The sequence below is a fragment of the Hydractinia symbiolongicarpus genome, chromosome 2, assembly GCF_029227915.1.
Source record: "Hydractinia symbiolongicarpus strain clone_291-10 chromosome 2, HSymV2.1, whole genome shotgun sequence".
Lineage (NCBI taxonomy): Eukaryota > Metazoa > Cnidaria > Hydrozoa > Anthoathecata > Hydractiniidae > Hydractinia > Hydractinia symbiolongicarpus.
In genome coordinates this window covers 36,255,586-36,273,881 of record NC_079876.1, presented here as the reverse complement: position 1 = coordinate 36,273,881, position 18,296 = coordinate 36,255,586, and the positions used below count along the sequence as shown (strand labels likewise).

Here is an 18,296-nt window from a genome sequence, read left to right as displayed (position 1 = left end):
AAGGCTACTAACACACCGGGACGTGATACACTGTCACTCGGAAATTTTGGAAATGAGTAGTAACGCATTGGTGGTTCAGTGGTAGAATTCTCGCCTGCCACGCGGGAGACCGGGGTTCGATTCCCCGCCAATGCATCGTGTTTTACCTACACCTGAAAATACCCCCCGTAAAAAAGAAAGGAAGGAAAATAAATAAAAAAACATAGCTGAAGAAAAGTGCTACGGCTGCTTGCATTCACCACCTCAAACCGCCCTGCTGGGCAGTGATAAAATGCCGAGACCCGGGATTGAACCAGGGACCTTCAGATCTTCAGTCTGACGCTCTCCCAACTGAGCTATCTCGGCCATGATCAATTCTATCACATGGCAAAGGTCTGTACGTTGTGATAGACACTTGACCAGATCAAAAAGAATGTTTGTAGATTCGCTGCGAGTAGGGTTCGAACCTACGCGGGAAGATCCCATTAGATTTCAAGTCTAACGCCTTAACCACTCGGCCATCGCAGCAGAAATTGCTGGGTAACCAGAATAATTCACCAGCTCACCACTCAGGTGCCGAAGAGGACAAAACGCCAACTAGTAGGGGACACCCGGGTTTGAACCAGGGACCTCTCGATCTGCAGTCGAATGCTCTACCACTGAGCTATATCCCCAGCCAAGGACGGAATCCACGCACAGGGTATATAACATCAACGCGTGAGACAGCAACTTAACTTAAAAAATGTACACTTCCCGCACCGGGAATCGAACCCGGGCCGCCTGGGTGAAAACCAGAAATCCTAACCACTAGACCATGCGGGACACATTCGCACCACTAAGTAATTTAGATGTCATGCTTTTTCTGACAATTTGAACTAGCTCTGTCTTTCTGTTCGTGTCAAAAACACCTTTTTGCGTCCGCTGCGAGTAGGATTCGAACCTACGCGGGAAGATCCCATTTGATTTCTAGTCAAACGCCTTAACCACTCGGCCATCGCAGCCTGACAAACCGCTGGCCATTGCCACAAGGCCGACCAGAAAGCACAACATTACTGCTAAAGGCACTGCCCGGATTTGAACCGGGGATCTCCTGTTTACTAGACAGGCGCTTTAACCGCTAAGCCACAGCGCCTGCCTGTTGGGAGATTTTGAAAATCTCAATATCACACGTCTGAAATGCCGTTAAGGCTACTAACACACCGGGACGTGATACACTGTCACTCGGAAATTTTGGAAATGAGTAGTAACGCATTGGTGGTTCAGTGGTAGAATTCTCGCCTGCCACGCGGGAGACCGGGGTTCGATTCCCCGCCAATGCATCGTGTTTTACCTACACCTGAAAATACCCTCCGTAAAAAAGAAAGGAAGGAAAATAAATAAAAAAACATAGCTGAAGAAAAGTGCTACGGCTGCTTGCATTCACCACCTCAAACCGCCCTGCTGGGCAGTGATAAAATGCCGAGACCCGGGATTGAACCAGGGACCTTCAGATCTTCAGTCTGACGCTCTCCCAACTGAGCTATCTCGGCCATGATCAATTCTATCACATGGCAAAGGTCTGTATGTTGTGATAGACACTTGACCAGATCAAAAAGAATGTTTGTTGATTCGCTGCGAGTAGGGTTCGAACCTACGCGGGAAGATCCCATTAGATTTCAAGCCTAACGCCTTAACCACTCGGCCATCGCAGCAGAAATTGCTGGGTAACCAGAATAATTCACCAGCTCACCACTCAGGTGCCGAAGAGGACAAAAAGCCAACTAGTAGGGGACACCCGGGTTTGAACCAGGGACCTCTCGATCTGCAGTCGAATGCTCTACCACTGAGCTATATCCCCAGCCAAGGACGGAATCCACGCACAGGGTATATAACATCAACGCGTGAGAGAGCAACTTAACTTAAAAAATGTACACTTCCCGCACCGGGAATCGAACCCGGGCCGCCTGGGTGAAAACCAGAAATCCTAACCACTAGACCATGCGGGACACATTCGCACCACTAAGTAATTTAGATGTCATGCTTTTTCTGACAATTTGAACTAGCTCTGTCTTTCTGTTCGTGTCAAAAACACCTTTTTGCGTCCGCTGAGAGTAGGATTCGAACCTACGCGGGAAGATCCCATTTGATTTCTAGTCAAACGCCTTAACCACTCGGCCATCGCAGCCTGACAAACCGCTGGCCATTGCCACAAGGCCGACCAGAAAGCACAACATTACTGCTAAAGGCACTGCCCGGATTTGAACCGGGGATCTCCTGTTTACTAGACAGGCGCTTTAACCGCTAAGCCACAGCGCCTGCCTGTTGGGAGATTTTGAAAATCTCAATATCACACGTCTGAAATGCCGTTAAGGCTACTAACACACCGGGACGTGATACACTGTCACTCGGAAATTTTGGAAATGAGTAGTAACGCATTGGTGGTTCAGTGGTAGAATTCTCGCCTGCCACGCGGGAGACCGGGGTTCGATTCCCCGCCAATGCATCGTGTTTTACCTACACCTGAAAATACCCTCCGTAAAAAAGAAAGGAAGGAAAATAAATAAAAAAACATAGCTGAAGAAAAGTGCTACGGCTGCTTGCATTCACCACCTCAAACCGCCCTGCTGGGCAGTGATAAAATGCCGAGACCCGGGATTGAACCAGGGACCTTCAGATCTTCAGTCTGACGCTCTCCCAACTGAGCTATCTCGGCCATGATCAATTCTATCACATGGCAAAGGTCTGTACGTTGTGATAGACACTTGACCAGATCAAAAAGAATGTTTGTAGATTCGCTGCGAGTAGGGTTCGAACCTACGCGGGAAGATCCCATTAGATTTCAAGTCTAACGCCTTAACCACTCGGCCATCGCAGCAGAAATTGCTGGGTAACCAGAATAATTCACCAGCTCACCACTCAGGTGCCGAAGAGGACAAAAAGCCAACTAGTAGGGGACACCCGGGTTTGAACCAGGGACCTCTCGATCTGCAGTCGAATGCTCTACCACTGAGCTATATCCCCAGCCAAGGACGGAATCCACGCACAGGGTATATAACATCAACGCGTGAGAGAGCAACTTAACTTAAAAAATGTACACTTCCCGCACCGGGAATCGAACCCGGGCCGCCTGGGTGAAAACCAGAAATCCTAACCACTAGACCATGCGGGACACATTCGCACCACTAAGTAATTTAGATGTCATGCTTTTTCTGACAATTTGAACTAGCTCTGTCTTTCTGTTCGTGTCAAAAACACCTTTTTGCGTCCGCTGCGAGTAGGATTCGAACCTACGCGGGAAGATCCCATTTGATTTCTAGTCAAACGCCTTAACCACTCGGCCATCGCAGCCTGACAAACCGCTGGCCATTGCCACAAGGCCGACCAGAAAGCACAACATTACTGCTAAAGGCACTGCCCGGATTTGAACCGGGGATCTCCTGTTTACTAGACAGGCGCTTTAACCGCTAAGCCACAGCGCCTGCCTGTTGGGAGATTTTGAAAATCTCAATATCACACGTCTGAAATGCCGTTAAGGCTACTAACACCCCGGGACGTGATACACTGTCACTCGGAAATTTTGGAAATGAGTAGTAACGCATTGGTGGTTCAGTGGTAGAATTCTCGCCTGCCACGCGGGAGACCGGGGTTCGATTCCCCGCCAATGCATCGTGTTTTACCTACACCTGAAAATACCCTCCGTAAAAAAGAAAGGAAGGAAAATAAATAAAAAAACATAGCTGAAGAAAAGTGCTACGGCTGCTTGCATTCACCACCTCAAACCGCCCTGCTGGGCAGTGATAAAATGCCGAGACCCGGGATTGAACCAGGGACCTTCAGATCTTCAGTCTGACGCTCTCCCAACTGAGCTATCTCGGCCATGATCAATTCTATCACATGGCAAAGGTCTGTACGTTGTGATAGACACTTGACCAGATCAAAAAGAATGTTTGTAGATTCGCTGCGAGTAGGGTTCGAACCTACGCGGGAAGATCCCATTAGATTTCAAGTCTAACGCCTTAACCACTCGGCCATCGCAGCAGAAATTGCTGGGTAACCAGAATAATTCACCAGCTCACCACTCAGGTGCCGAAGAGGACAAAAAGCCAACTAGTAGGGGACACCCGGGTTTGAACCAGGGACCTCTCGATCTGCAGTCGAATGCTCTACCACTGAGCTATATCCCCAGCCAAGGACGGAATCCACGCACAGGGTATATAACATCAACGCGTGAGAGAGCAACTTAACTTAAAAAATGTACACTTCCCGCACCGGGAATCGAACCCGGGCCGCCTGGGTGAAAACCAGAAATCCTAACCACTAGACCATGCGGGACACATTCGCACCACTAAGTAATTTAGATGTCATGCTTTTTCTGACAATTTGAACTAGCTCTGTCTTTCTGTTCGTGTCAAAAACACCTTTTTGCGTCCGCTGCGAGTAGGATTCGAACCTACGCGGGAAGATCCCATTTGATTTCTAGTCAAACGCCTTAACCACTCGGCCATCGCAGCCTGACAAACCGCTGGCCATTGCCACAAGGCCGACCAGAAAGCACAACATTACTGCTAAAGGCACTGCCCGGATTTGAACCGGGGATCTCCTGTTTACTAGACAGGAGCTTTAACCGCTAAGCCACAGCGCCTGCCTGTTGGGAGATTTTGAAAATCTCAATATCACACGTCTGAAATGCCGTTAAGGCTACTAACACACCGGGACGTGATACACTGTCACTCGGAAATTTTGGAAATGAGTAGTAACGCATTGGTGGTTCAGTGGTAGAATTCTCGCCTGCCACGCGGGAGACCGGGGTTCGATTCCCCGCCAATGCATCGTGTTTTACCTACACCTGAAAATACCCTCCGTAAAAAAGAAAGGAAGGAAAATAAATAAAAAAACATAGCTGAAGAAAAGTGCTACGGCTGCTTGCATTCACCACCTCAAACCGCCCTGCTGGGCAGTGATAAAATGCCGAGACCCGGGATTGAACCAGGGACCTTCAGATCTTCAGTCTGACGCTCTCCCAACTGAGCTATCTCGGCCATGATCAATTCTATCACATGGCAAAGGTCTGTACGTTGTGATAGACACTTGACCAGATCAAAAAGAATGTTTGTAGATTCGCTGCGAGTAGGGTTCGAACCTACGCGGGAAGATCCCATTAGATTTCAAGTCTAACGCCTTAACCACTCGGCCATCGCAGCAGAAATTGCTGGGTAACCAGAATAATTCACCAGCTCACCACTCAGGTGCCGAAGAGGACAAAAAGCCAACTAGTAGGGGACACCCGGGTTTGAACCAGGGACCTCTCGATCTGCAGTCGAATGCTCTACCACTGAGCTATATCCCCAGCCAAGGACGGAATCCACGCACAGGGTATATAACATCAACGCGTGAGAGAGCAACTTAAATTAAAAAATGTACACTTCCCGCACCGGGAATCGAACCCGGGCCGCCTGGGTGAAAACCAGAAATCCTAACCACTAGACCATGCGGGACACATTCGCACCACTAAGTAATTTAGATGTCATGCTTTTTCTGACAATTTGAACTAGCTCTGTCTTTCTGTTCGTGTCAAAAACACCTTTTTGCATCCGCTGCGAGTAGGATTCGAACCTACGCGGGAAGATCCCATTTGATTTCTAGTCAAACGCCTTAACCACTCGGCCATCGCAGCCTGACAAACCGCTGGCCATTGCCACAAGGCCGACCAGAAAGCACAACATTACTGCTAAAGGCACTGCCCGGATTTGAACCGGGGATCTCCTGTTTACTAGACAGGCGCTTTAACCGCTAAGCCACAGCGCCTGCCTGTTGGGAGATTTTGAAAATCTCAATATCACACGTCTGAAATGCCGTTAAGGCTACTAACACACCGGGACGTGATACACTGTCACTCGGAAATTTTGGAAATGAGTAGTAACGCATTGGTGGTTCAGTGGTAGAATTCTCGCCTGCCACGCGGGAGACCGGGGTTCGATTCCCCGCCAATGCATCGTGTTTTACCTACACCTGAAAATACCCTCCGTAAAAAAGAAAGGAAGGAAAATAAATAAAAAAACATAGCTGAAGAAAAGTGCTACGGCTGCTTGCATTCACCACCTCAAACCGCCCTGCTGGGCAGTGATAAAATGCCGAGACCCGGGATTGAACCAGGGACCTTCAGATCTTCAGTCTGACGCTCTCCCAACTGAGCTATCTCGGCCATGATCAATTCTATCACATGGCAAAGGTCTGTACGTTGTGATAGACACTTGACCAGATCAAAAAGAATGTTTGTAGATTCGCTGCGAGTAGGGTTCGAACCTACGCGGGAAGATCCCATTAGATTTCAAGTCTAACGCCTTAACCACTCGGCCATCGCAGCAGAAATTGCTGGGTAACCAGAATAATTCACCAGCTCACCACTCAGGTGCCGAAGAGGACAAAAAGCCAACTAGTAGGGGACACCCGGGTTTGAACCAGGGACCTCTCGATCTGCAGTCGAATGCTCTACCACTGAGCTATATCCCCAGCCAAGGACGGAATCCACGCACAGGGTATATAACATCAACGCGTGAGAGAGCAACTTAACTTAAAAAATGTACACTTCCCGCACCGGGAATCGAACCCGGGCCGCCTGGGTGAAAACCAGAAATCCTAACCACTAGACCATGCGGGACACATTCGCACCACTAAGTAATTTAGATGTCATGCTTTTTCTGACAATTTGAACTAGCTCTGTCTTTCTGTTCGTGTCAAAAACACCTTTTTGCGTCCGCTGCGAGTAGGATTCGAACCTACGCGGGAAGATCCCATTTGATTTCTAGTCAAACGCCTTAGCCACTCGGCCATCGCAGCCTGACAAACCGCTGGCCATTGCCACAAGGCCGACCAGAAAGCACAACATTACTGCTAAAGGCACTGCCCGGATTTGAACCGGGGATCTCCTGTTTACTAGACAGGCGCTTTAACCGCTAAGCCACAGCGCCTGCCTGTTGGGAGATTTTGAAAATCTCAATATCACACGTCTGAAATGCCGTTAAGGCTACTAACACACCGGGACGTGATACACTGTCACTCGGAAATTTTGGAAATGAGTAGTAACGCATTGGTGGTTCAGTGGTAGAATTCTCGCCTGCCACGCGGGAGACCGGGGTTCGATTCCCCGCCAATGCATCGTGTTTTACCTACACCTGAAAATACCCTCCGTAAAAAAGAAAGGAAGGAAAATAAATAAAAAAACATAGCTGAAGAAAAGTGCTACGGCTGCTTGCATTCACCACCTCAAACCGCCCTGCTGGGCAGTGATAAAATGCCGAGACCCGGGATTGAACCAGGGACCTTCAGATCTTCAGTCTGACGCTCTCCCAACTGAGCTATCTCGGCCATGATCATTTCTATCACATGGCAAAGGTCTGTACGTTGTGATAGACACTTGACCAGATCAAAAAGAATGTTTGTAGATTCGCTGCGAGTAGGGTTCGAACCTACGCGGGAAGATCCCATTAGATTTCAAGTCTAACGCCTTAACCACTCGGCCATCGCAGCAGAAATTGCTGGGTAACCAGAATAATTCACCAGCTCACCACTCAGGTGCCGAAGAGGACAAAAAGCCAACTAGTAGGGGACACCCGGGTTTGAACCAGGGACCTCTCGATCTGCAGTCGAATGCTCTACCACTGAGCTATATCCCCAGCCAAGGACGGAATCCACGCACAGGGTATATAACATCAACGCGTGAGAGAGCAACTTAACTTAAAAAATGTACACTTCCCGCACCGGGAATCGAACCCGGGCCGCCTGGGTGAAAACCAGAAATCCTAACCACTAGACCATGCGGGACACATTCGCACCACTAAGTAATTTAGATGTCATGCTTTTTCTGACAATTTGAACTAGCTCTGTCTTTCTGTTCGTGTCAAAAACACCTTTTTGCGTCCGCTGCGAGTAGGATTCGAACCTACGCGGGAAGATCCCATTTGATTTCTAGTCAAACGCCTTAACCACTCGGCCATCGCAGCCTGACAAACCGCTGGCCATTGCCACAAGGCCGACCAGAAAGCACAACATTACTGCTAAAGGCACTGCCCGGATTTGAACCTGGGATCTCCTGTTTACTAGACAGGCGCTTTAACCGCTAAGCCACAGCGCCTGCCTGTTGGGAGATTTTGAAAATCTCAATATCACACGTCTGAAATGCCGTTAAGGCTACTAACACACCGGGACGTGATACACTGTCACTCGGAAATTTTGGAAATGAGTAGTAACGCATTGGTGGTTCAGTGGTAGAATTCTCGCCTGCCACGCGGGAGACCGGGGTTCGATTCCCCGCCAATGCATCGTGTTTTACCTACACCTGAAAACACCCTCCGTAAAAAAGAAAGGAAGGAAAATAAATAAAAAAACATAGCTGAAGAAAAGTGCTACGGCTGCTTGCATTCACCACCTCAAACCGCCCTGCTGGGCAGTGATAAAATGCCGAGACCCGGGATTGAACCAGGGACCTTCAGATCTTCAGTCTGACGCTCTCCCAACTGAGCTATCTCGGCCATGATCAATTCTATCACATGGCAAAGGTCTGTACGTTGTGATAGACACTTGACCAGATCAAAAAGAATGTTTGTAGATTCGCTGCGAGTAGGGTTCGAACCTACGCGGGAAGATCCCATTAGATTTCAAGTCTAACGCCTTAACCACTCGGCCATCGCAGCAGAAATTGCTGGGTAACCAGAATAATTCACCAGCTCACCACTCAGGTGCCGAAGAGGACAAAAAGCCAACTAGTAGGGGACACCCGGGTTTGAACCAGGGACCTCTCGATCTGCAGTCGAATGCTCTACCACTGAGCTATATCCCCAGCCAAGGACGGAATCCACGCACAGGGTATATAACATCAACGCGTGAGAGAGCAACTTAACTTAAAAAATGTACACTTCCCGCACCGGGAATCGAACCCGGGCCGCCTGGGTGAAAACCAGAAATCCTAACCACTAGACCATGCGGGACACATTCGCACCACTAAGTAATTTAGATGTCATGCTTTTTCTGACAATTTGAACTAGCTCTGTCTTTCTGTTCGTGTCAAAAACACCTTTTTGCGTCCGCTGCGAGTAGGATTCGAACCTACGCGGGAAGATCCCATTTGATTTCTAGTCAAACGCCTTAACCACTCGGCCATCGCAGCCTGACAAACCGCTGGCCATTGCCACAAGGCCGACCAGAAAGCACAACATTACTGCTAAAGGCACTGCCCGGATTTGAACCGGGGATCTCCTGTTTACTAGACAGGCGCTTTAACCGCTAAGCCACAGCGCCTGCCTGTTGGGAGATTTTGAAAATCTCAATATCACACGTCTGAAATGCCGTTAAGGCTACTAACACACCGGGACGTGATACACTGTCACTCGGAAATTTTGGAAATGAGTAGTAACGCATTGGTGGTTCAGTGGTAGAATTCTCGCCTGCCACGCGGGAGACCGGGGTTCGATTCCCCGCCAATGCATCGTGTTTTACCTACACCTGAAAACACCCTCCGTAAAAAAGAAAGGAAGGAAAATAAATAAAAAAACATAGCTGAAGAAAAGTGCTACGGCTGCTTGCATTCACCACCTCAAACCGCCCTGCTGGGCAGTGATAAAATGCCGAGACCCGGGATTGAACCAGGGACCTTCAGATCTTCAGTCTGACGCTCTCCCAACTGAGCTATCTCGGCCATGATCAATTCTATCACATGGCAAAGGTCTGTACGTTGTGATAGACACTTGACCAGATCAAAAAGAATGTTTGTAGATTCGCTGCGAGTAGGGTTCGAACCTACGCGGGAAGATCCCATTAGATTTCAAGTCTAACGCCTTAACCACTCGGCCATCGCAGCAGAAATTGCTGGGTAACCAGAATAATTCACCAGCTCACCACTCAGGTGCCGAAGAGGACAAAAAGCCAACTAGTAGGGGACACCCGGGTTTGAACCAGGGACCTCTCGATCTGCAGTCGAATGCTCTACCACTGAGCTATATCCCCAGCCAAGGACGGAATCCACGCACAGGGTATATAACATCAACGCGTGAGAGAGCAACTTAACTTAAAAAATGTACACTTCCCGCACCGGGAATCGAACCCGGGCCGCCTGGGTGAAAACCAGAAATCCTAACCACTAGACCATGCGGGACACATTCGCACCACTAAGTAATTTAGATGTCATGCTTTTTCTGACAATTTGAACTAGCTCTGTCTTTCTGTTCGTGTCAAAAACACCTTTTTGCGTCCGCTGCGAGTAGGATTCGAACCTACGCGGGAAGATCCCATTTGATTTCTAGTCAAACGCCTTAACCACTCGGCCATCGCAGCCTGACAAACCGCTGGCCATTGCCACAAGGCCGACCAGAAAGCACAACATTACTGCTAAAGGCACTGCCCGGATTTGAACCTGGGATCTCCTGTTTACTAGACAGGCGCTTTAACCGCTAAGCCACAGCGCCTGCCTGTTGGGAGATTTTGAAAATCTCAATATCACACGTCTGAAATGCCGTTAAGGCTACTAACACACCGGGACGTGATACACTGTCACTCGGAAATTTTGGAAATGAGTAGTAACGCATTGGTGGTTCAGTGGTAGAATTCTCGCCTGCCACGCGGGAGACCGGGGTTCGATTCCCCGCCAATGCATCGTGTTTTACCTACACCTGAAAACACCCTCCGTAAAAAAGAAAGGAAGGAAAATAAATAAAAAAACATAGCTGAAGAAAAGTGCTACGGCTGCTTGCATTCACCACCTCAAACCGCCCTGCTGGGCAGTGATAAAATGCCGAGACCCGGGATTGAACCAGGGACCTTCAGATCTTCAGTCTGACGCTCTCCCAACTGAGCTATCTCGGCCATGATCAATTCTATCACATGGCAAAGGTCTGTACGTTGTGATAGACACTTGACCAGATCAAAAAGAATGTTTGTAGATTCGCTGCGAGTGAGGTTCGAACCTACGCGGGAAGATCCCATTAGATTTCAAGTCTAACGCCTTAACCACTCGGCCATCGCAGCAGAAATTGCTGGGTAACCAGAATAATTCACCAGCTCACCACTCAGGTGCCGAAGAGGACAAAAAGCCAACTAGTAGGGGACACCCGGGTTTGAACCAGGGACCTCTCGATCTGCAGTCGAATGCTCTACCACTGAGCTATATCCCCAGCCAAGGACGGAATCCACGCACAGGGTATATAACATCAACGCGTGAGAGAGCAACTTAACTTAAAAAATGTACACTTCCCGCACCGGGAATCGAACCCGGGCCGCCTGGGTGAAAACCAGAAATCCTAACCACTAGACCATGCGGGACACATTCGCACCACTAAGTAATTTAGATGTCATGCTTTTTCTGACAATTTGAACTAGCTCTGTCTTTCTGTTCGTGTCAAAAACACCTTTTTGCGTCCGCTGCGAGTAGGATTCGAACCTACGCGGGAAGATCCCATTTGATTTCTAGTCAAACGCCTTAACCACTCGGCCATCGCAGCCTGACAAACCGCTGGCCATTGCCACAAGGCCGACCAGAAAGCACAACATTACTGCTAAAGGCACTGGCCGGATTTGAACCGGGGATCTCCTGTTTACTAGACAGGCGCTTTAACCGCTAAGCCACAGCGCCTGCCTGTTGGGAGATTTTGAAAATCTCAATATCACACGTCTGAAATGCCGTTAAGGCTACTAACACACCGGGACGTGATACACTGTCACTCGGAAATTTTGGAAATGAGTAGAAACGCATTGGCGGTTCAGTGGTAGAATTCTCGCCTGCCACGCGGGAGACCGGGGTTCGATTCCCCGCCAATGCATCGTGTTTTACCTACACCTGAAAATACCCTCCGTAAAAAAGAAAGGAAGGAAAATAAATAAAAAAACATAGCTGAAGAAAAGTGCTACGGCTGCTTGCATTCACCACCTCAAACCGCCCTGCTGGGCAGTGATAAAATGCCGAGACCCGGGATTGAACCAGGGACCTTCAGATCTTCAGTCTGACGCTCTCCCAACTGAGCTATCTCGGCCATGATCAATTCTATCACATGGCAAAGGTCTGTACGTTGTGATAGACACTTGACCAGATCAAAAAGAATGTTTGTAGATTCGCTGCGAGTAGGGTTCAAACCTACGCGGGAAGATCCCATTAGATTTCAAGTCTAACGCCTTAACCACTCGGCCATCGCAGCAGAAATTGCTGGGTAACCAGAATAATTCACCAGCTCACCACTCAGGTGCCGAAGAGGACAAAAAGCCAACTAGTAGGGGACACCCGGGTTTGAACCAGGGACCTCTCGATCTGCAGTCGAATGCTCTACCACTGAGCTATATCCCCAGACAAGGACGGAATCCACGCACAGGGTATATAACATCAACGCGTGAGAGAGCAACTTAACTTAAAAAATGTACACTTCCCGCACCGGGAATCGAACCCGGGCCGCCTGGGTGAAAACCAGAAATCCTAACCACTAGACCATGCGGGACACATTCGCACCACTAAGTAATTTAGATGTCATGCTTTTTCTGACAATTTGAACTAGCTCTGTCTTTCTGTTCGTGTCAAAAACACCTTTTTGCGTCCGCTGCGAGTAGGATTCGAACCTACGCGGGAAGATCCCATTTGATTTCTAGTCAAACGCCTTAACCACTCGGCCATGGCAGCCTAACAAACCGCTGGCCATTGCCACAAGGCCGACCAGAAAGCACAACATTACTGCTAAAGGAACTGCCCGGATTTGAACCGGGGATCTCCTGTTTACTAGACAGGCGCTTTAACCGCTAAGCCACAGTGCCTGCCTGTTGGGAGATTTTGAAAATCTCAATATCACACGTCTGAAATGCCGTTAAGGCTACTAACACACCGGGACGTGATACACTGTCACTCGGAAATTTTGGAAATGAGTAGTAACGCATTGGTGGTTCAGTGGTAGAATTCTCGCCTGCCACGCGGGAGACCGGGGTTCGATTCCCCGCCAATGCATCGTGTTTTACCTACACCTGAAAATACCCTCCGTAAAAAAGAAAGGAAGGAAAATAAATAAAAAAACATAGCTGAAGAAAAGTGCTACGGCTGCTTGCATTCACCACCTCAAACCGCCCTGCTGGGCAGTGATAAAATGCCGAGACCTGGGATTGAACCAGGGACCTTCAGATCTTCAGTCTGACGCTCTCCCAACTGAGCTATCTCGGCCATGATCAATTCTATCACATGGCAAAGGTCTGTACGTTGTGATAGACACTTGACCAGATCAAAAAGAATGTTTGTAGATTCGCTGCGAGTAGGGTTCGAACCTACGCGGGAAGATCCCATTAGATTTCAAGTCTAACGCCTTAACCACTCGGCCATCGCAGCAGAAATTGCTGGGTAACCAGAATAATTCACCAGCTCACCACTCAGGTGCCGAAGAGGACAAAAAGCCAACTAGTAGGGGACACCCGGGTTTGAACCAGGGACCTCTCGATCTGCAGTCGAATGCTCTACCACTGAGCTATATCCCCAGCCAAGGACGGAATCCACGCACAGGGTATATAACATCAACGCGTGAGAGAGCAACTTAACTTAAAAAATGTACACTTCCCGCACCGGGAATCGAACCCGGGCCGCCTGGGTGAAAACCAGAAATCCTAACCACTAGACCATGCGGGACACATTCGCACCACTAAGTAATTTAGATGTCATGCTTTTTCTGACAATTTGAACTAGCTCTGTCTTTCTGTTCGTGTCAAAAACACCTTTTTGCGTCCGCTGCGAGTAGGATTCGAACCTACGCGGGAAGATCCCATTTGATTTCTAGTCAAACGCCTTAACCACTCGGCCATCGCAGCCTGACAAACCGCTGGCCATTGCCACAAGGCCGACCAGAAAGCACAACATTACTGCTAAAGGCACTGCCCGGATTTGAACCAGGGATCTCCTGTTTACTAGACAGGCGCTTTAACCGCTAAGCCACAGCGCCTGCCTGTTGGGAGATTTTGAAAATCTCAATATCACACGTCTGAAATGCCGTTAAGGCTACTAACACACCGGGACGTGATACACTGTCACTCGGAAATTTTGGAAATGAGTAGTAACGCATTGGTGGTTCAGTGGTAGAATTCTCGCCTGCCACGCGGGAGACCGGGGTTCGATTCCCCGCCAATGCATCGTGTTTTACCTACACCTGAAAATACCCTCCGTAAAAAAGAAAGGAAGGAAAATAAATAAAAAAACATAGCTGAAGAAAAGTGCTACGGCTGCTTGCATTCACCACCTCAAACCGCCCTGCTGGGCAGTGATAAAATGCCGAGACCCGGGATTGAACCAGGGACCTTCAGATCTTCAGTCTGACGCTCTCCCAACTGAGCTATCTCGGCCATGATCAATTCTATCACATGGCAAAGGTCTGTACGTTGTGATAGACACTTGACCAGATCAAAAAGAATGTTTGTAGATTCGCTGCGAGTAGGGTTCGAACCTACGCGGGAAGATCCCATTAGATTTCAAGTCTAACGCCTTAACCACTCGGCCATCGCAGCAGAAATTGCTGGGTAACCAGAATAATTCACCAGCTCACCACTCAGGTGCCGAAGAGGACAAAAAGCCAACTAGTAGGGCACACCCGGGTTTGAACCAGGGACCTCTCGATCTGCAGTCGAATGCTCTACCACTGAGCTATATCCCCAGCCAAGGACGGAATCCACGCACAGGGTATATAACATCAACGCGTGAGAGAGCAACTTAACTTAAAAAATGTACACTTCCCGCACCGGGAATCGAACCCGGGCCGCCTGGGTGAAAACCAGAAATCCTAACCACTAGACCATGCGGGACACATTCGCACCACTAAGTAATTTAGATGTCATGCTTTTTCTGACAATTTGAACTAGCTCTGTCTTTCTGTTCGTGTCAAAAACACCTTTTTGCGTCCGCTGCGAGTAGGATTCGAACCTACGCGGGAAGATCCCATTTGATTTCTAGTCAAACGCCTTAACCACTCGGCCATCGCAGCCTGACAAACCGCTGGCCATTGCCACAAGGCCGACCAGAAAGCACAACATTACTGCTAAAGGCACTGCCCGGATTTGAACCGGGGATCTCCTGTTTACTAGACAGGCGCTTTAACCGCTAAGCCACAGCGCCTGCCTGTTGGGAGATTTTGAAAATCTCAATATCACACGTCTGAAATGCCGTTAAGGCTACTAACACACCGGGACGTGATACACTGTCACTCGGAAATTTTGGAAATGAGTAGTAACGCATTGGTTGTTCAGTGGTAGAATTCTCGCCTGCCACGCGGGAGACCGGGGTTCGATTCTCCGCCAATGCATCGTGTTTTACCTACACCTGAAAATACCCTCCGTTAGAAAGAAAGGAAGGAAAATAAATAAAAAAACATAGCTGAAGAAAAGTGCTACGGCTGCTTGCATTCACCACCTCAAACCGCCCTGCTGGGCAGTGATAAAATGCCGAGACCCGGGATTGAACCAGGGACCTTCAGATCTTCAGTCTGACGCTCTCCCAACTGAGCTATCTCGGCCATGATCAATTCTATCACATGGCAAAGGTCTGTACGTTGTGATAGACACTTGACCAGATCAAAAAGAATGTTTGTAGATTCGCTGCGAGTAGGGTTCGAACCTACGCGGGAAGATCCCATTAGATTTCAAGTCTAACGCCTTAACCACTCGGCCATCGCAGCAGAAATTGCTGGGTAACCAGAATAATTCACCAGCTCACCACTCAGGTGCCGAAGAGGACAAAAAGCCAACTAGTAGGGGACACCCGTGTTTGAACCAGGGACCTCTCGATCTGCAGTCGAATGCTCTACCACTGAGCTATATCCCCAGCCAAGGACGGAATCCACGCACAGGGTATATAACATCAACGCGTGAGAGAGCAACTTAACTTAAAAAATGTACACTTCCCGCACCGGGAATCGAACCCGGGCCGCCTGGGTGAAAACCAGAAATCCTAACCACTAGACCATGCGGGACACATTCGCACCACTAAGTAATTTAGATGTCATGCTTTTTCTGACAATTTGAACTAGCTCTGTCTTTCTGTTCGTGTCAAAAACACCTTTTTGCGTCCGCTGCGAGTAGGATTCGAACCTACGCGGGAAGATCCCATTTGATTTCTAGTCAAACGCCTTAACCACTCGGCCATCGCAGCCTGGCAAACCGCTGGCCATTGCCACAAGGCCGACCAGAAAGCACAACATTACTGCTAAAGGCACTGCCCGGATTTGAACCGGGGATCTCCTGTTTACTAGACAGGCGCTTTAACCGCTAAGCCACAGCGCCTGCCTGTTGGGAGATTGTGAAAATCTCAATATCACACGTCTGAAATGCCGTTAAGGCTACTAACACACCGGGACGTGATACACTGTCACTCGGAAATTTTGGAAATGAGTAGTAACGCATTGGTGGTTCAGTGGTAGAATTCTCGCCTGCCACGCGGGAGACCGGGGTTCGATTCCCCGCCAATGCATCGTGTTTTACCTACACCTGAAAATACCCTCCGTAAAAAAGAAAGGAAGGAAAATAAATAAAAAAACATAGCTGAAGAAAAGTGCTACGGCTGCTTGCATTCACCACCTCAAACCGCCCTGCTGGGCAGTGATAAAATGCCGAGACCCGGGATTGAACCAGGGACCTTCAGATCTTCAGTCTGACGCTCTCCCAACTGAGCTATCTCGGCCATGATCAATTCTATCACATGGCAAAGGTCTGTACGTTGTGATAGACACTTGACCAGATCAAAAAGAATGTTTGTAGATTCGCTGCGAGTATGGTTCGAACCTACGCGGGAAGATCCCATTAGATTTCAAGTCTAACGCCTTAACCACTCGGCCATCGCAGCAGAAATTGCTGGGTAACCAGAATAATTCACCAGCTCACCACTCAGGTGCCGAAGAGGACAAAAAGCCAACTAGTAGGGGACACCCGGGTTTGAACCAGGGACGTCTCGATCTGCAGTCGAATGCTCTACCACTGAGCTATATCCCCAGCCAAGGACGGAATCCACGCACAGGGTATATAACATCAACGCGTGAGAGAGCAACTTAACTTAAAAAATGTACACTTCCCGCACCGGGAATCGAACCCGGGCCGCCTGGGTGAAAACCAGAAATCCTAACCACTAGACCATGCCGGACACATTCGCACCACTAAGTAATTTAGATGTCATGCTTTTTCTGACAATTTGAACTAGCTCTGTCTTTCTGTTCGTGTCAAAAACACCTTTTTGCGTCCGCTGCGAGTAGGATTCGAACCTACGCGGGAAGATCCCATTTGATTTCTAGTCAAACGCCTTAACCACTCGGCCATCGCAGCCTGGCAAACCGCTGGCCATTGCCACAAGGCCGACCAGAAAGCACAACATTACTGCTAAAGGCACTGCCCGGATTTGAACCGGGGATCTCCTGTTTACTAGACAGGCGCTTTAACCGCTAAGCCACAGAGCCTGCCTGTTGGGAGATTTTGAAAATCTCAATATCACACGTCTGAAATGCCGTTAAAGCTACTAACACACCGGGACGTGATACACTGTCACTCGGAAATTTTGGAAATGAGTAGTAACGCATTGGTGGTTCAGTGGTAGAATTCTCGCCTGCCACGCGGGAGACCGGGGTTCGATTCCCCGCCAATGCATCGTGTTTTACCTACACCTGAAAATACCCTCCGTAAAAAAGAAAGGAAGGAAAATAAATAAAAAAACATAGATGAAGAAAAGTGATACGGCTGCTTGCATTCACCACCTCAAACCGCCCTGCTGGGCAGTGATAAAATGCCGAGACCCGGGATTGAACCAGGGACCTTCAGATCTTCAGTCTGACGCTCTCCCAACTGAGCTATCTCGGCCATGATCAATTCTATCACATGGCAAAGGTCTGTACGTTGTGATAGACACTTGACCAGATCAAAAAGAATGTTTGTAGATTCGCTGCGAGTAGGGTTCGAACCTACGCGGGAAGATCCCATTAGATTTCAAGTCTAACGCCTTAACCACTCGGCCATCGCAGCAGAAATTGCTGGGTAACCAGAATAATTCACCAGCTCACCACTCAGGTGCCGAAGAGGACAAAAAGCCAACTAGTAGGGGACACCCGGGTTTGAACCAGGGACCTCTCGATCTGCAGTCGAATGCTCTACCACTGAGCTATATCCCCAGCCAAGGACGGAATCCACGCACAGGGTATATAACATCAAGGCGTGAGAGAGCAACTTAACTTAAAAAATGTACACTTCCCGCACCGGGAATCGAACCCGGGCCGCCTGGGTGAAAACCAGAAATCCTAACCACTAGACCATGCGGGACACATTCGCACCACTAAGTAATTTAGATGTCATGCTTTTTCTGACAATTT

General features: G+C 48.8%; 90 non-coding genes across 90 annotated transcripts; 14 read left to right on the top strand and 76 right to left on the bottom strand.

The window, feature by feature from the left end:
- The first annotated feature begins 64 nt into the window (after window positions 1-64).
- Window positions 65-135, top strand: Trnag-gcc (transfer RNA glycine (anticodon GCC)). Its single transcript has one exon. It is a non-coding gene; the product is annotated as a tRNA-Gly (tRNA).
- A 137-nt stretch (window positions 136-272) lies between these two features.
- On the bottom strand, window positions 273-345 carry Trnaf-gaa (transfer RNA phenylalanine (anticodon GAA)). Its single transcript has one exon. It is a non-coding gene; the product is annotated as a tRNA-Phe (tRNA).
- Window positions 346-425: 80 nt separating this feature from the next.
- On the bottom strand, window positions 426-507 carry Trnas-uga (transfer RNA serine (anticodon UGA)). The gene has a single exon. It is a non-coding gene; the product is annotated as a tRNA-Ser (tRNA).
- Window positions 508-581: 74 nt separating this feature from the next.
- Trnac-gca (transfer RNA cysteine (anticodon GCA)) lies at window positions 582-653 on the bottom strand. The gene has a single exon. It is a non-coding gene; the product is annotated as a tRNA-Cys (tRNA).
- A 76-nt stretch (window positions 654-729) lies between these two features.
- Window positions 730-801, bottom strand: Trnae-uuc (transfer RNA glutamic acid (anticodon UUC)). The gene has a single exon. It is a non-coding gene; the product is annotated as a tRNA-Glu (tRNA).
- Window positions 802-898: 97 nt separating this feature from the next.
- On the bottom strand, window positions 899-980 carry Trnas-aga (transfer RNA serine (anticodon AGA)). Its single transcript has one exon. It is a non-coding gene; the product is annotated as a tRNA-Ser (tRNA).
- A 58-nt stretch (window positions 981-1,038) lies between these two features.
- Window positions 1,039-1,111, bottom strand: Trnat-agu (transfer RNA threonine (anticodon AGU)). The gene has a single exon. It is a non-coding gene; the product is annotated as a tRNA-Thr (tRNA).
- Window positions 1,112-1,227: 116 nt separating this feature from the next.
- Trnag-gcc (transfer RNA glycine (anticodon GCC)) lies at window positions 1,228-1,298 on the top strand. The gene has a single exon. It is a non-coding gene; the product is annotated as a tRNA-Gly (tRNA).
- A 137-nt stretch (window positions 1,299-1,435) lies between these two features.
- Trnaf-gaa (transfer RNA phenylalanine (anticodon GAA)) lies at window positions 1,436-1,508 on the bottom strand. The gene has a single exon. It is a non-coding gene; the product is annotated as a tRNA-Phe (tRNA).
- A 236-nt stretch (window positions 1,509-1,744) lies between these two features.
- On the bottom strand, window positions 1,745-1,816 carry Trnac-gca (transfer RNA cysteine (anticodon GCA)). Its single transcript has one exon. It is a non-coding gene; the product is annotated as a tRNA-Cys (tRNA).
- A 76-nt stretch (window positions 1,817-1,892) lies between these two features.
- Window positions 1,893-1,964, bottom strand: Trnae-uuc (transfer RNA glutamic acid (anticodon UUC)). Its single transcript has one exon. It is a non-coding gene; the product is annotated as a tRNA-Glu (tRNA).
- Window positions 1,965-2,201: 237 nt separating this feature from the next.
- Window positions 2,202-2,274, bottom strand: Trnat-agu (transfer RNA threonine (anticodon AGU)). The gene has a single exon. It is a non-coding gene; the product is annotated as a tRNA-Thr (tRNA).
- A 116-nt stretch (window positions 2,275-2,390) lies between these two features.
- Window positions 2,391-2,461, top strand: Trnag-gcc (transfer RNA glycine (anticodon GCC)). The gene has a single exon. It is a non-coding gene; the product is annotated as a tRNA-Gly (tRNA).
- A 137-nt stretch (window positions 2,462-2,598) lies between these two features.
- Trnaf-gaa (transfer RNA phenylalanine (anticodon GAA)) lies at window positions 2,599-2,671 on the bottom strand. Its single transcript has one exon. It is a non-coding gene; the product is annotated as a tRNA-Phe (tRNA).
- An 80-nt stretch (window positions 2,672-2,751) lies between these two features.
- On the bottom strand, window positions 2,752-2,833 carry Trnas-uga (transfer RNA serine (anticodon UGA)). Its single transcript has one exon. It is a non-coding gene; the product is annotated as a tRNA-Ser (tRNA).
- Window positions 2,834-2,907: 74 nt separating this feature from the next.
- Trnac-gca (transfer RNA cysteine (anticodon GCA)) lies at window positions 2,908-2,979 on the bottom strand. Its single transcript has one exon. It is a non-coding gene; the product is annotated as a tRNA-Cys (tRNA).
- A 76-nt stretch (window positions 2,980-3,055) lies between these two features.
- Window positions 3,056-3,127, bottom strand: Trnae-uuc (transfer RNA glutamic acid (anticodon UUC)). Its single transcript has one exon. It is a non-coding gene; the product is annotated as a tRNA-Glu (tRNA).
- Window positions 3,128-3,224: 97 nt separating this feature from the next.
- On the bottom strand, window positions 3,225-3,306 carry Trnas-aga (transfer RNA serine (anticodon AGA)). The gene has a single exon. It is a non-coding gene; the product is annotated as a tRNA-Ser (tRNA).
- Window positions 3,307-3,364: 58 nt separating this feature from the next.
- Trnat-agu (transfer RNA threonine (anticodon AGU)) lies at window positions 3,365-3,437 on the bottom strand. Its single transcript has one exon. It is a non-coding gene; the product is annotated as a tRNA-Thr (tRNA).
- A 116-nt stretch (window positions 3,438-3,553) lies between these two features.
- On the top strand, window positions 3,554-3,624 carry Trnag-gcc (transfer RNA glycine (anticodon GCC)). The gene has a single exon. It is a non-coding gene; the product is annotated as a tRNA-Gly (tRNA).
- A 137-nt stretch (window positions 3,625-3,761) lies between these two features.
- Window positions 3,762-3,834, bottom strand: Trnaf-gaa (transfer RNA phenylalanine (anticodon GAA)). Its single transcript has one exon. It is a non-coding gene; the product is annotated as a tRNA-Phe (tRNA).
- Window positions 3,835-3,914: 80 nt separating this feature from the next.
- Trnas-uga (transfer RNA serine (anticodon UGA)) lies at window positions 3,915-3,996 on the bottom strand. The gene has a single exon. It is a non-coding gene; the product is annotated as a tRNA-Ser (tRNA).
- Window positions 3,997-4,070: 74 nt separating this feature from the next.
- On the bottom strand, window positions 4,071-4,142 carry Trnac-gca (transfer RNA cysteine (anticodon GCA)). The gene has a single exon. It is a non-coding gene; the product is annotated as a tRNA-Cys (tRNA).
- Window positions 4,143-4,218: 76 nt separating this feature from the next.
- On the bottom strand, window positions 4,219-4,290 carry Trnae-uuc (transfer RNA glutamic acid (anticodon UUC)). The gene has a single exon. It is a non-coding gene; the product is annotated as a tRNA-Glu (tRNA).
- Window positions 4,291-4,387: 97 nt separating this feature from the next.
- On the bottom strand, window positions 4,388-4,469 carry Trnas-aga (transfer RNA serine (anticodon AGA)). Its single transcript has one exon. It is a non-coding gene; the product is annotated as a tRNA-Ser (tRNA).
- A 247-nt stretch (window positions 4,470-4,716) lies between these two features.
- Trnag-gcc (transfer RNA glycine (anticodon GCC)) lies at window positions 4,717-4,787 on the top strand. The gene has a single exon. It is a non-coding gene; the product is annotated as a tRNA-Gly (tRNA).
- Window positions 4,788-4,924: 137 nt separating this feature from the next.
- On the bottom strand, window positions 4,925-4,997 carry Trnaf-gaa (transfer RNA phenylalanine (anticodon GAA)). The gene has a single exon. It is a non-coding gene; the product is annotated as a tRNA-Phe (tRNA).
- An 80-nt stretch (window positions 4,998-5,077) lies between these two features.
- Trnas-uga (transfer RNA serine (anticodon UGA)) lies at window positions 5,078-5,159 on the bottom strand. Its single transcript has one exon. It is a non-coding gene; the product is annotated as a tRNA-Ser (tRNA).
- A 74-nt stretch (window positions 5,160-5,233) lies between these two features.
- Trnac-gca (transfer RNA cysteine (anticodon GCA)) lies at window positions 5,234-5,305 on the bottom strand. Its single transcript has one exon. It is a non-coding gene; the product is annotated as a tRNA-Cys (tRNA).
- A 76-nt stretch (window positions 5,306-5,381) lies between these two features.
- On the bottom strand, window positions 5,382-5,453 carry Trnae-uuc (transfer RNA glutamic acid (anticodon UUC)). The gene has a single exon. It is a non-coding gene; the product is annotated as a tRNA-Glu (tRNA).
- A 97-nt stretch (window positions 5,454-5,550) lies between these two features.
- Window positions 5,551-5,632, bottom strand: Trnas-aga (transfer RNA serine (anticodon AGA)). The gene has a single exon. It is a non-coding gene; the product is annotated as a tRNA-Ser (tRNA).
- A 58-nt stretch (window positions 5,633-5,690) lies between these two features.
- Window positions 5,691-5,763, bottom strand: Trnat-agu (transfer RNA threonine (anticodon AGU)). The gene has a single exon. It is a non-coding gene; the product is annotated as a tRNA-Thr (tRNA).
- Window positions 5,764-5,879: 116 nt separating this feature from the next.
- Window positions 5,880-5,950, top strand: Trnag-gcc (transfer RNA glycine (anticodon GCC)). Its single transcript has one exon. It is a non-coding gene; the product is annotated as a tRNA-Gly (tRNA).
- A 137-nt stretch (window positions 5,951-6,087) lies between these two features.
- On the bottom strand, window positions 6,088-6,160 carry Trnaf-gaa (transfer RNA phenylalanine (anticodon GAA)). Its single transcript has one exon. It is a non-coding gene; the product is annotated as a tRNA-Phe (tRNA).
- Window positions 6,161-6,240: 80 nt separating this feature from the next.
- Trnas-uga (transfer RNA serine (anticodon UGA)) lies at window positions 6,241-6,322 on the bottom strand. Its single transcript has one exon. It is a non-coding gene; the product is annotated as a tRNA-Ser (tRNA).
- Window positions 6,323-6,396: 74 nt separating this feature from the next.
- On the bottom strand, window positions 6,397-6,468 carry Trnac-gca (transfer RNA cysteine (anticodon GCA)). The gene has a single exon. It is a non-coding gene; the product is annotated as a tRNA-Cys (tRNA).
- Window positions 6,469-6,544: 76 nt separating this feature from the next.
- Trnae-uuc (transfer RNA glutamic acid (anticodon UUC)) lies at window positions 6,545-6,616 on the bottom strand. The gene has a single exon. It is a non-coding gene; the product is annotated as a tRNA-Glu (tRNA).
- A 237-nt stretch (window positions 6,617-6,853) lies between these two features.
- Window positions 6,854-6,926, bottom strand: Trnat-agu (transfer RNA threonine (anticodon AGU)). The gene has a single exon. It is a non-coding gene; the product is annotated as a tRNA-Thr (tRNA).
- A 116-nt stretch (window positions 6,927-7,042) lies between these two features.
- On the top strand, window positions 7,043-7,113 carry Trnag-gcc (transfer RNA glycine (anticodon GCC)). Its single transcript has one exon. It is a non-coding gene; the product is annotated as a tRNA-Gly (tRNA).
- Window positions 7,114-7,250: 137 nt separating this feature from the next.
- Trnaf-gaa (transfer RNA phenylalanine (anticodon GAA)) lies at window positions 7,251-7,323 on the bottom strand. The gene has a single exon. It is a non-coding gene; the product is annotated as a tRNA-Phe (tRNA).
- An 80-nt stretch (window positions 7,324-7,403) lies between these two features.
- On the bottom strand, window positions 7,404-7,485 carry Trnas-uga (transfer RNA serine (anticodon UGA)). Its single transcript has one exon. It is a non-coding gene; the product is annotated as a tRNA-Ser (tRNA).
- A 74-nt stretch (window positions 7,486-7,559) lies between these two features.
- On the bottom strand, window positions 7,560-7,631 carry Trnac-gca (transfer RNA cysteine (anticodon GCA)). Its single transcript has one exon. It is a non-coding gene; the product is annotated as a tRNA-Cys (tRNA).
- Window positions 7,632-7,707: 76 nt separating this feature from the next.
- Trnae-uuc (transfer RNA glutamic acid (anticodon UUC)) lies at window positions 7,708-7,779 on the bottom strand. Its single transcript has one exon. It is a non-coding gene; the product is annotated as a tRNA-Glu (tRNA).
- A 97-nt stretch (window positions 7,780-7,876) lies between these two features.
- Window positions 7,877-7,958, bottom strand: Trnas-aga (transfer RNA serine (anticodon AGA)). The gene has a single exon. It is a non-coding gene; the product is annotated as a tRNA-Ser (tRNA).
- Window positions 7,959-8,205: 247 nt separating this feature from the next.
- On the top strand, window positions 8,206-8,276 carry Trnag-gcc (transfer RNA glycine (anticodon GCC)). The gene has a single exon. It is a non-coding gene; the product is annotated as a tRNA-Gly (tRNA).
- A 137-nt stretch (window positions 8,277-8,413) lies between these two features.
- On the bottom strand, window positions 8,414-8,486 carry Trnaf-gaa (transfer RNA phenylalanine (anticodon GAA)). Its single transcript has one exon. It is a non-coding gene; the product is annotated as a tRNA-Phe (tRNA).
- An 80-nt stretch (window positions 8,487-8,566) lies between these two features.
- On the bottom strand, window positions 8,567-8,648 carry Trnas-uga (transfer RNA serine (anticodon UGA)). The gene has a single exon. It is a non-coding gene; the product is annotated as a tRNA-Ser (tRNA).
- Window positions 8,649-8,722: 74 nt separating this feature from the next.
- Trnac-gca (transfer RNA cysteine (anticodon GCA)) lies at window positions 8,723-8,794 on the bottom strand. The gene has a single exon. It is a non-coding gene; the product is annotated as a tRNA-Cys (tRNA).
- Window positions 8,795-8,870: 76 nt separating this feature from the next.
- Window positions 8,871-8,942, bottom strand: Trnae-uuc (transfer RNA glutamic acid (anticodon UUC)). Its single transcript has one exon. It is a non-coding gene; the product is annotated as a tRNA-Glu (tRNA).
- A 97-nt stretch (window positions 8,943-9,039) lies between these two features.
- On the bottom strand, window positions 9,040-9,121 carry Trnas-aga (transfer RNA serine (anticodon AGA)). Its single transcript has one exon. It is a non-coding gene; the product is annotated as a tRNA-Ser (tRNA).
- A 58-nt stretch (window positions 9,122-9,179) lies between these two features.
- Trnat-agu (transfer RNA threonine (anticodon AGU)) lies at window positions 9,180-9,252 on the bottom strand. Its single transcript has one exon. It is a non-coding gene; the product is annotated as a tRNA-Thr (tRNA).
- Window positions 9,253-9,368: 116 nt separating this feature from the next.
- Window positions 9,369-9,439, top strand: Trnag-gcc (transfer RNA glycine (anticodon GCC)). Its single transcript has one exon. It is a non-coding gene; the product is annotated as a tRNA-Gly (tRNA).
- A 137-nt stretch (window positions 9,440-9,576) lies between these two features.
- On the bottom strand, window positions 9,577-9,649 carry Trnaf-gaa (transfer RNA phenylalanine (anticodon GAA)). Its single transcript has one exon. It is a non-coding gene; the product is annotated as a tRNA-Phe (tRNA).
- Window positions 9,650-9,729: 80 nt separating this feature from the next.
- Window positions 9,730-9,811, bottom strand: Trnas-uga (transfer RNA serine (anticodon UGA)). The gene has a single exon. It is a non-coding gene; the product is annotated as a tRNA-Ser (tRNA).
- Window positions 9,812-9,885: 74 nt separating this feature from the next.
- Trnac-gca (transfer RNA cysteine (anticodon GCA)) lies at window positions 9,886-9,957 on the bottom strand. The gene has a single exon. It is a non-coding gene; the product is annotated as a tRNA-Cys (tRNA).
- A 76-nt stretch (window positions 9,958-10,033) lies between these two features.
- Window positions 10,034-10,105, bottom strand: Trnae-uuc (transfer RNA glutamic acid (anticodon UUC)). Its single transcript has one exon. It is a non-coding gene; the product is annotated as a tRNA-Glu (tRNA).
- A 97-nt stretch (window positions 10,106-10,202) lies between these two features.
- Window positions 10,203-10,284, bottom strand: Trnas-aga (transfer RNA serine (anticodon AGA)). The gene has a single exon. It is a non-coding gene; the product is annotated as a tRNA-Ser (tRNA).
- Window positions 10,285-10,531: 247 nt separating this feature from the next.
- Window positions 10,532-10,602, top strand: Trnag-gcc (transfer RNA glycine (anticodon GCC)). The gene has a single exon. It is a non-coding gene; the product is annotated as a tRNA-Gly (tRNA).
- Window positions 10,603-10,739: 137 nt separating this feature from the next.
- On the bottom strand, window positions 10,740-10,812 carry Trnaf-gaa (transfer RNA phenylalanine (anticodon GAA)). Its single transcript has one exon. It is a non-coding gene; the product is annotated as a tRNA-Phe (tRNA).
- A 236-nt stretch (window positions 10,813-11,048) lies between these two features.
- Trnac-gca (transfer RNA cysteine (anticodon GCA)) lies at window positions 11,049-11,120 on the bottom strand. The gene has a single exon. It is a non-coding gene; the product is annotated as a tRNA-Cys (tRNA).
- Window positions 11,121-11,196: 76 nt separating this feature from the next.
- On the bottom strand, window positions 11,197-11,268 carry Trnae-uuc (transfer RNA glutamic acid (anticodon UUC)). The gene has a single exon. It is a non-coding gene; the product is annotated as a tRNA-Glu (tRNA).
- Window positions 11,269-11,365: 97 nt separating this feature from the next.
- On the bottom strand, window positions 11,366-11,447 carry Trnas-aga (transfer RNA serine (anticodon AGA)). Its single transcript has one exon. It is a non-coding gene; the product is annotated as a tRNA-Ser (tRNA).
- A 455-nt stretch (window positions 11,448-11,902) lies between these two features.
- Window positions 11,903-11,975, bottom strand: Trnaf-gaa (transfer RNA phenylalanine (anticodon GAA)). Its single transcript has one exon. It is a non-coding gene; the product is annotated as a tRNA-Phe (tRNA).
- Window positions 11,976-12,211: 236 nt separating this feature from the next.
- Trnac-gca (transfer RNA cysteine (anticodon GCA)) lies at window positions 12,212-12,283 on the bottom strand. The gene has a single exon. It is a non-coding gene; the product is annotated as a tRNA-Cys (tRNA).
- A 76-nt stretch (window positions 12,284-12,359) lies between these two features.
- Trnae-uuc (transfer RNA glutamic acid (anticodon UUC)) lies at window positions 12,360-12,431 on the bottom strand. The gene has a single exon. It is a non-coding gene; the product is annotated as a tRNA-Glu (tRNA).
- Window positions 12,432-12,857: 426 nt separating this feature from the next.
- Window positions 12,858-12,928, top strand: Trnag-gcc (transfer RNA glycine (anticodon GCC)). The gene has a single exon. It is a non-coding gene; the product is annotated as a tRNA-Gly (tRNA).
- Window positions 12,929-13,065: 137 nt separating this feature from the next.
- Trnaf-gaa (transfer RNA phenylalanine (anticodon GAA)) lies at window positions 13,066-13,138 on the bottom strand. Its single transcript has one exon. It is a non-coding gene; the product is annotated as a tRNA-Phe (tRNA).
- An 80-nt stretch (window positions 13,139-13,218) lies between these two features.
- Window positions 13,219-13,300, bottom strand: Trnas-uga (transfer RNA serine (anticodon UGA)). The gene has a single exon. It is a non-coding gene; the product is annotated as a tRNA-Ser (tRNA).
- Window positions 13,301-13,374: 74 nt separating this feature from the next.
- On the bottom strand, window positions 13,375-13,446 carry Trnac-gca (transfer RNA cysteine (anticodon GCA)). The gene has a single exon. It is a non-coding gene; the product is annotated as a tRNA-Cys (tRNA).
- Window positions 13,447-13,522: 76 nt separating this feature from the next.
- Trnae-uuc (transfer RNA glutamic acid (anticodon UUC)) lies at window positions 13,523-13,594 on the bottom strand. The gene has a single exon. It is a non-coding gene; the product is annotated as a tRNA-Glu (tRNA).
- Window positions 13,595-13,691: 97 nt separating this feature from the next.
- On the bottom strand, window positions 13,692-13,773 carry Trnas-aga (transfer RNA serine (anticodon AGA)). Its single transcript has one exon. It is a non-coding gene; the product is annotated as a tRNA-Ser (tRNA).
- Window positions 13,774-14,020: 247 nt separating this feature from the next.
- On the top strand, window positions 14,021-14,091 carry Trnag-gcc (transfer RNA glycine (anticodon GCC)). The gene has a single exon. It is a non-coding gene; the product is annotated as a tRNA-Gly (tRNA).
- Window positions 14,092-14,228: 137 nt separating this feature from the next.
- Window positions 14,229-14,301, bottom strand: Trnaf-gaa (transfer RNA phenylalanine (anticodon GAA)). Its single transcript has one exon. It is a non-coding gene; the product is annotated as a tRNA-Phe (tRNA).
- An 80-nt stretch (window positions 14,302-14,381) lies between these two features.
- On the bottom strand, window positions 14,382-14,463 carry Trnas-uga (transfer RNA serine (anticodon UGA)). The gene has a single exon. It is a non-coding gene; the product is annotated as a tRNA-Ser (tRNA).
- Window positions 14,464-14,685: 222 nt separating this feature from the next.
- Trnae-uuc (transfer RNA glutamic acid (anticodon UUC)) lies at window positions 14,686-14,757 on the bottom strand. The gene has a single exon. It is a non-coding gene; the product is annotated as a tRNA-Glu (tRNA).
- A 97-nt stretch (window positions 14,758-14,854) lies between these two features.
- On the bottom strand, window positions 14,855-14,936 carry Trnas-aga (transfer RNA serine (anticodon AGA)). The gene has a single exon. It is a non-coding gene; the product is annotated as a tRNA-Ser (tRNA).
- Window positions 14,937-14,994: 58 nt separating this feature from the next.
- Window positions 14,995-15,067, bottom strand: Trnat-agu (transfer RNA threonine (anticodon AGU)). Its single transcript has one exon. It is a non-coding gene; the product is annotated as a tRNA-Thr (tRNA).
- A 324-nt stretch (window positions 15,068-15,391) lies between these two features.
- Trnaf-gaa (transfer RNA phenylalanine (anticodon GAA)) lies at window positions 15,392-15,464 on the bottom strand. The gene has a single exon. It is a non-coding gene; the product is annotated as a tRNA-Phe (tRNA).
- An 80-nt stretch (window positions 15,465-15,544) lies between these two features.
- On the bottom strand, window positions 15,545-15,626 carry Trnas-uga (transfer RNA serine (anticodon UGA)). Its single transcript has one exon. It is a non-coding gene; the product is annotated as a tRNA-Ser (tRNA).
- A 222-nt stretch (window positions 15,627-15,848) lies between these two features.
- Window positions 15,849-15,920, bottom strand: Trnae-uuc (transfer RNA glutamic acid (anticodon UUC)). The gene has a single exon. It is a non-coding gene; the product is annotated as a tRNA-Glu (tRNA).
- A 97-nt stretch (window positions 15,921-16,017) lies between these two features.
- On the bottom strand, window positions 16,018-16,099 carry Trnas-aga (transfer RNA serine (anticodon AGA)). The gene has a single exon. It is a non-coding gene; the product is annotated as a tRNA-Ser (tRNA).
- A 58-nt stretch (window positions 16,100-16,157) lies between these two features.
- Window positions 16,158-16,230, bottom strand: Trnat-agu (transfer RNA threonine (anticodon AGU)). Its single transcript has one exon. It is a non-coding gene; the product is annotated as a tRNA-Thr (tRNA).
- A 116-nt stretch (window positions 16,231-16,346) lies between these two features.
- Window positions 16,347-16,417, top strand: Trnag-gcc (transfer RNA glycine (anticodon GCC)). Its single transcript has one exon. It is a non-coding gene; the product is annotated as a tRNA-Gly (tRNA).
- Window positions 16,418-16,554: 137 nt separating this feature from the next.
- On the bottom strand, window positions 16,555-16,627 carry Trnaf-gaa (transfer RNA phenylalanine (anticodon GAA)). Its single transcript has one exon. It is a non-coding gene; the product is annotated as a tRNA-Phe (tRNA).
- A 553-nt stretch (window positions 16,628-17,180) lies between these two features.
- On the bottom strand, window positions 17,181-17,262 carry Trnas-aga (transfer RNA serine (anticodon AGA)). The gene has a single exon. It is a non-coding gene; the product is annotated as a tRNA-Ser (tRNA).
- Window positions 17,263-17,509: 247 nt separating this feature from the next.
- Window positions 17,510-17,580, top strand: Trnag-gcc (transfer RNA glycine (anticodon GCC)). Its single transcript has one exon. It is a non-coding gene; the product is annotated as a tRNA-Gly (tRNA).
- Window positions 17,581-17,717: 137 nt separating this feature from the next.
- Window positions 17,718-17,790, bottom strand: Trnaf-gaa (transfer RNA phenylalanine (anticodon GAA)). Its single transcript has one exon. It is a non-coding gene; the product is annotated as a tRNA-Phe (tRNA).
- Window positions 17,791-17,870: 80 nt separating this feature from the next.
- Window positions 17,871-17,952, bottom strand: Trnas-uga (transfer RNA serine (anticodon UGA)). Its single transcript has one exon. It is a non-coding gene; the product is annotated as a tRNA-Ser (tRNA).
- Window positions 17,953-18,026: 74 nt separating this feature from the next.
- On the bottom strand, window positions 18,027-18,098 carry Trnac-gca (transfer RNA cysteine (anticodon GCA)). Its single transcript has one exon. It is a non-coding gene; the product is annotated as a tRNA-Cys (tRNA).
- A 76-nt stretch (window positions 18,099-18,174) lies between these two features.
- Window positions 18,175-18,246, bottom strand: Trnae-uuc (transfer RNA glutamic acid (anticodon UUC)). Its single transcript has one exon. It is a non-coding gene; the product is annotated as a tRNA-Glu (tRNA).
- Window positions 18,247-18,296: the final 50 nt, after the last annotated feature.